The 7,733-nt window shown below is 38.1% G+C and overlaps 1 long non-coding RNA gene across 1 annotated transcript; it reads right to left on the minus strand.

The window, feature by feature from the left end:
- Window positions 1-254: 254 nt before the first annotated feature.
- Window positions 255-5,678, minus strand: LOC121245245. Its single transcript, XR_005936593.1, has 2 exons — window positions 5,627-5,678; window positions 255-339 (listed from the first exon to the last, which is right to left on the minus strand). It is a non-coding gene; the product is annotated as an uncharacterized LOC121245245 (long non-coding RNA).
- Window positions 5,679-7,733: the final 2,055 nt, after the last annotated feature.

Consider the following 7,733-nt stretch of genomic DNA (forward strand, 5'->3'; position numbering starts at 1 on the left):
TATTCAAACCACACAAATCTAATCCTAGTTTTGAAAGGGACAGAAATGGTCCCCGCACTTCCTATTCACTGCCCACTTAGTACCGCGTGACCCTACCAATTGCAGAACATTGATGAGTGGTCGATGAATCTGAATGCGATCTATATGTCTTGTGTGTGTATGTGTGAATTAAGCACTTGAATAATCTACAAGTTTTCTTGCTGTCCATGCAATTCAAAGAAAAAGAAACTGCATTAACTATTTTTGCTTCATAGTTCAATTACAAATATTGATCAGTTGCAATAGGATCAATAAAAAGGGTAGATATCCATCACTGGCAATGATTATTGTATATGGTATCTTGAGAGTACTTGTTAAGAGGTGGCTTGAATTCAGATTGAACAGTGCATGTGACGTAGGTTCGCTTGAGCGGAGGTTCACTCGGCTCGAGCGAAGTCAGATAGAGAGCTTCGCTCGACATTCGCTCGACACTCAGCTCGAGCGAATTCAAACAGAGAGCTTCGCTCAAGCATCGCTCGAATGTTGGCTTGAGCGAAGTGTGCAAAACCTACGCTTGCTCGACACTCGCTCGACGTTCGCTCGAGCCAATGTTCACAGAAGTGAATTCTCACTTTTCCTATAAATACCAAACGGCGCCTCCACTTTCATTAGACTTCAGAAATCATTTTTTATCTAGTTTTTAGTGTTTTCTTGAGAGAGAAGTTTAGAGTGAGTTTGAGAGATAACTTCCTTGTGAAGTTTTGTTGTATTCATCTGTACTCCATATTTGTTAATAGTGAAATCTCTGATACCGACCCCACCAGTGGACGTAGACTCACTTTGAGTCGAACCACTTAAATCTTGGTGTTCTTTCTGTGTGATTGTCATCAATTTCTTTTGTTTATTTCCGCTACTATACTTCGAGTTAGTCTTAGATCTACAGTTATTCCCAACAAATTGGTATCAGAGCTTGGCTCAGGGTGATCTGGAGGGATGGCTATGGCTAAGTTCGAAGAGGAGAAATTTGACGGTCAGAACAGTTTCAGTTTATGGCGCATCAAGATGAAGGCTTTACTGCGACAACAGGGCTTGTCAAAAGTATTAGAAGTGTCGGCATCTGACGATTCTCCGGCTCCTTCGAAAGAAGAAGAAGAAAAGGTACACAGTACTATTCTTTTGTCACTATCTGATGGAGTTTTAAGAGAGGTTGCTGACGAGGAGACTGCAACTGGTCTTTGGTCGGCACTAGAGAATCTATACATGAAGAGATCTCTCACCAACCGTTTGTATTTGAAACAACGGTTATACACTTTCAAAATGAAGGAAGGTACTCTTATTTCTGAACACCTAGATGAATTTAATAAAATCATTATGGATCTGAGGAACATAGATATTAAGCTTGAAGAAGAAGATCAAGCGTTAATTATTTTATGTTCATTACCCACATCTTTTGAGAACTTTGTGAATTCCATGTTGTATGGTAGAAATTCAATTTCCTTGGTAGATGTAAAGTCTGCTTTGATTTCTAAGGAGTTGAAGAATAAATTGAGTGTGAAGAACACTAATGAACAAGCTAGTGGCTTGTTTGTTAAGGGGTCCTCAAGCAGGGGTAGATCGAATGACAGGGGTTCAGAGAAGAATAAGAGGAAATCCAGGGGCAGTTCACAAACAACGTTTAGTAAGAAAAACGTCAAATATCATTACTGCCATAAGTTTGGTCACTACAAGAATGAGTGTCCAAAATTGAAAAACAGAGAGGACGACACTAGTTCATCTAATGCCGTTAGTGTTGCTGATGATAGGTCTAACGACCTAGATCTTGTTCTAGCAATTAGCGACTCAAGTAGTCACTTTAGTGACAAGTGGGTCATGGACTCAGCTTGCACTTTCCATATATGTCCCAAGAGGGACTGGTTCACTAACTATGAATCGGTCAACAGAGGCTCCGTTTTGTTAGGGAATGATATGGCTTGTAGAGTTGCTGGAATTGGTTCAGTCAGAATTAAGATGTTTGATGGAATTGTCCGGACATTGTCTAATGTTCGACACATTCCAGAGTTGAAAAAGAATCTTATTTCTTTGGGTACTCTTGATTCTCTGGACTACAAGTACACTGGTGAAGGTGGAACTATCAGAGTCAGTAAGGGCTCTATGGTTGTGATGAAAGGAGATAAGACAAATGGTCTTTATTTCCTTCAGGGCTCTATAGTGACAGGTGCAGTTGCAGTGTTTGTTTCAGATGATCCAGATTCAGATATCACCCGTTTGTGGCATATGCGTTTGGGTCATATGAGTGAGAAGGGGATGTCAATTTTGAGTAAGCAGGGTTTGCTATGTAATCAGAATATAGGGAAATTGGATTTCTGTGAACACTGTGTGTTTGGAAAATAGTGCAGGGTTCAGTTCTCTACAGGGGTTCACAGAACCAAAAGTTCTGTGGACTATATTCATTCTGATCTTTGGGGCCCATCTTCCGTCCCGTCAAAAGGTGGAGCTCAGTATTTGCTTACGTTCATTGATGATTTCTCACGGAAGGTTTGAGTTTACTTTCTGAAGCAGAAAAGTGATGCATTTGTTAACTTCAAACAGTGAAAAGTTTTGATTGAAAATCAGACAGGCAAGAAAATCAAGCGACTTCGCACTGACAATGGTATGGAGTTTGCGGAGGTGAGTTTGGTGAATTTTGTAGAAATGAGGGTATTGCCAGACATCGTACAGTTAGACATACTCCACAGCAAAATGGGGTAGCTGAACGGATGAACAGGACTCTCTTGGAGAGAGCCCGCAGCATGCTTTCTAATGCAGGCTTGGCTAAGGATTTCTGGGCTGAAGCAATCAACACAGCCTGCTTCTTGGTCAATCGTTCTCCAGCCACAACGATTGGTTTGAAGACTTCGAATGAGGTATGGTCTGATACTCCTGCTGATTATTCAAATTTGAAAGCTTTTGGTTGTCCTGCATATTTCCATGTTAATGATGGAAAACTTGAGCCAAGGGCTAAGAAGGACATATTCATCGGTATGCCAGTGGGGTGAAGGGATTCAGGTTGTGGTGTACTGATCCTAAATCACCCAAGTTTGTGATCAGTAGGGATGTCACTTTTGATAAAAAATCCATGCTTAGTCCGAGAAAGGAGATTACTGAGTCTACAAGACAAGAACAGGATGTTAGAAAGCAGGTGGAGTTTCAGGTGGAAGCACCACAAGGGCTGCCCAGTGGCGCCCAAGATCATGCTATTGTAGATGAGCATGATTCTGATTCGAGTAGCGGCGCACAAGGTGAGCAAGACTACAATATAGCGACTGGTAGACAGAGGAGGCATATTAGACCACCTCAGAGATATGCTGATGCAGATATGGTGATGTATGCTCTTACTACAGCAGATAATATTGTTGGTCAGGAGCCTTCTAGTTATTCAGAAGCTGTCAAGAGCGCAGAATCTGCACAGTGGTGCGCAGCTATGACTGAAGAGATTGAGTCTCTTCACAAAAACCAAACATGGATTTGGTTCTGTTGCCAAAGAAGGTGAAGACTGTTGGCTGCAAATGGGTCTTCAAAAGAAAAGAGGGAATCCAGGGTGATACAGATGCAAGATACAAGGCACGCTTAGTTGCTAAGGGCTTCAGTCAGAGAGAAGGCATCGACTTCAATGAAGTATTCTCTCCAGTGGTGAAACACAGTTCGATCAGATTGCTACTTGCTATAGTAGCATTGTATGACTTAGAGCTGCATCAACTTGATGTTAAAACAGTATTCCTACATGGTGAGCTTGAAGAGACCATTTATATGCATCAGCCAGAGGGATTCATTGTTGAAAACAAGGAAGATCATGTGTGCAGATTGAAGAAATCTTTATATAGTTTGAAGCAGTCACCAAGACAATGGTATAAGCGGTTTGATTCCTTTATGATTGATCATGGTTATTTGAGAAGTAACTATGATAGTTGTGTTTATCATAAGGAATTATTTGATAAGTCTTTCATTTATTTGCTATTATATGTTGATGATATGCTTATTGCTGCTAGAAGCATATCTGACATAGGTTTGTTAAAGACCCAACTTAGAAATGAGTTTGAAATGAAAGACTTAGGTGCTACGAAGAAGATTTTGGGAATGGAAATCTTCAGAGATAGGAAAGCTGGAAAGTTGTACTTGTCCCAGGGAAAGTACATTGAGAAAGTACTTCAGAGATTTGGGATGTTTGATTCCAAACCAGTAAGTATACCACTTGCTATGCATTTAAGCTTTCAGCTAGCCTATCTCCTCAGACAGATGAAGAGGAACTGTTCATGGCTAGTGTTCCTTATTCAAGTGCAGTTGGCAGCATCATGTATGCAATGGTTTGCACTCGCCCAGACATTTCACAGGCCGTGAGCGTAGTTAGCAGGTATATGGCTAATCCGGGTAAGACTCATTGGCAGGCTGTGAAATGGATACTCAGGTATCTGAGGGGAACCCTGAACTTTGGGTTAATATTTGATAGAGATGTCGATCTCAGTTCCAAAGTTACTGGTTTTGTTGATTCTGATTATGCTGGAGACTTAGATAAGAGAAGATCATTGACAGGTTATGTTTTCACTCTGTGTGGGTCAGCTATTAGTTGGAAAGCAACACTGCAATCCACTGTTGCTTTATCAACTATCGAGGCAGAGTACATGGCAGCAGTAGAGGCTGTTAAGGAGGCCATTTGGTTGAAAGGCTTGGTCAATGATTTGGGTTTCCAGCAAGATGGGATCTCAGTATTCTGTGACAGTCAGAGTGCAATACATTTGACCAAAAATCAAATGTATCATGAGAGAACGAAACACATTGATGTCAGGTACCATTTTCTCAGAGAGATTGTTATAGAGGGTGCTATACAGATTCTGAAGATTGCTACTACAGAGAATCCAGCAGATATGATGACTAAGCCAGTTGCAGTATACAAGTTCAAACTTTGTTTGGACTTGATTGATGTTCGCATTTTGTTATTCCCGTAAGGGATTTGATGGTGGGGATTGGTTTTGTGGTCGGAGGTTTTTTGTGTTGAAATTGGCAGAGTTCAAGCCAAGGTGGAGATTTGTTAAGAGGTGGCTTGAATTCAGATTGAACAGTGCATGTGTCGTAGGTTCGCTCGAGCGGAGGTTCACTCGGCTCGAGCGAAGTCAGACAGAGAGCTTCGTTCGACATTCGCTCGACACTCAGCTTGAGCGAATTCAGACAGAGAGTTTCGCTCAAGCATCGCTCGAATGTTGGCTTGAGCGAAGTGTGCAAAACCTACGCTCGCTCGACACTCGCTCGACGTTCGCTCGAGCCAATGTTCACAAAAGTGAATTCTCACTTTTCCTATAAATACCAAACGGCGCCTCCACTTTCATTAGACTTCAGAAATCATTTTTTATCTAGTTTTTAGTGTTTTCTTGAGAGAGAAGTTTAGAGTGAGTTTGAGAGATAACTTCCTTGTGAAGTTTTGTTGTATTCATCTGTACTCCATATTTGTTGATAGTGAAATCTCTGATACCGACCCCACCAGTGGACGTAGACTCACTTTGAGTCGAACTACTTAAATCTTGATGTTCTTTCAGTGTGATTGTCATCAATTTCTTTTGTTTATTTCCGCTACTATATTTCGAGTTAGTCTTAGATCTACAGTTATTCCCAACAGTACTAGCCAGCATTTATTATTGATAAAACTGTTAATTCAGGTTGGATTTTTTTTTTTACTCGGTCCAGAATCTAAATAATCGGATTTTGATTATCGGTTATGGCTCGAAACAAATCCAAACCGATATCTGCATAATAAAATTCGGGTACATCCAGTTCAGATACCAGATTTTAAACTCGGAACTCAAGTTTAAACTCAATACTTGGGCTTTTTTCTTTTAATCGGGATTCAACTTTACAGATTTCCATAACAAACCAATTTTCACTACTTCACTCTCTTAACTGCTACAGTCATATTAATTCCCAAACGTCACTACTTTCAAAAATTCAAAATAAATACACATGAAGAGATTCTATTGTTTCACACGCAAATTTCAATGCTTATCTATAACTGTACCCTTTTGTTTGGCACCCACTTTTTGGATTCCTCACATTTTGTCTTTATCTATATCTTTTTGTCTTTGTTAAATTGTTCCCCATTTTTTTTTTTTCCCTTCTTAACGTAGTCTTCGTTGTTGCCTTTTTGTTCTTTCGAAGATGAGAATGACAATCATAATAGCAGTCCTAACGAAAGAAGAGTGAGATTATTAATTAAAATTTGATGAAATGAGATGACTTCATCTCACTTTTATATCCAATTAAACCGCTAAGATTATGAGAATTCCTATTCACTGCCATTGTAGTACCAGTACGTGAGCATACAATTGCAGAAAATTGATGAATGGTCGATGAATCTGAATGCGATCTATATGTCATGTGTGTGCATGTGTGAATTAAGCACATGAATAATCTACAAGTTTTCTGGCTGACCATGCATGAACTTAATTCAAAGAAAAAGGCATTGCATTAATTAGTTTTGTTTCATATTTCAAACACAGATATCAGTTGCTATAGGATCAATAAAAAAGGTAGATATCCATCACTGGCAACTTTTATTGTACATGGACCCTTGAGAGTACTACTAGCTAGCATTTATTATTGATGCCAAATTATAACCATCAGTTTGTACCTTGGTCAAGTATGCATTTATCATCAGTATCCTTAACCTTAAGCAACCTGCAAGCAAGTTCTCACCATAATTAATTTGTAATATTCTAGGTTTGATCTCAGAGTTGTTCTTGGATTTAAAATATAAATTAAATAATTAAATTTTACCAACTTTATTTTTGTAATATATTTTTGTGAACCTAGCTAGCACTTCTCATCTTTCACAAAAGATCTCATTCAAGTAAAGTCACAAACTGATATATATAGTTCAATACATCATATTGTAAAGTCTTTTTTTATTATAAAACAGATTTAATATATCACCACATCAGTTTCTAAACTTTATTTTTGTGATATCTTTTTCTAAACCTAACATTTCTTTTTCAGGATAAAATAGATCTAAATTAGTAGACCATTTTTTCTTACAAGTAGTACCGTTACGTGCATGTAAATATGTGAGACCAGCTAGATATATAAATGCTAAAGTCACTTTTCAAAATTTCCAAAATTCCTCATAACTTTATTCACAAACATTACTCAAACATAAAACACTTTTCATTTTTAATTTAAAATTTTTGACCATTTTCATCTAATAATTATTCAAAGACAAAAATTAATACAAATTTTACAAATGTTAAAAAAATGTTAAAAAGGTTTATTTTAAACAATTTTTTAATTTTATCTATTCACTTTGACAAGCTTCAATATAATACTTATATTAAAAAAATATTTTTATTCAACTTTTTCTCCCTACTTTTCCAAAATTGAATAAAACATTTCATTCAAATTATTTTATTACTATTTACAAAATTTGAGATACTTTGATAATATCTTAAGCACCCAAACTTATCCTAAGCCAAAATCAAGCCCCATCCCAGTTTCCTACTGCAAGGTCTTATTATTCCTCTAAGTGGTCACAAAAGTAACTGTGTGTCCTCTTTATTCGCTCTTTCATTTAGAAGTGTTTGTGTGCAAATGGCAGGTGACATTTGCTTTAAGATTAGGGTTGTAATCTAAAAGAGCCGAGCTGGTTTTTGGATTGTTGAGCTTAGCTCGACTCAAAAAATCTCGAGATCAGCCTCAAAACTCGAGCTTGAGCTTAAGGCTGATCTCGAGATTTTTTT

The sequence above is a fragment of the Juglans microcarpa x Juglans regia genome, unplaced genomic scaffold, assembly GCF_004785595.1.
Source record: "Juglans microcarpa x Juglans regia isolate MS1-56 unplaced genomic scaffold, Jm3101_v1.0 JmScfU0013, whole genome shotgun sequence".
NCBI classification, from domain to species: domain Eukaryota; kingdom Viridiplantae; phylum Streptophyta; class Magnoliopsida; order Fagales; family Juglandaceae; genus Juglans; species Juglans microcarpa x Juglans regia.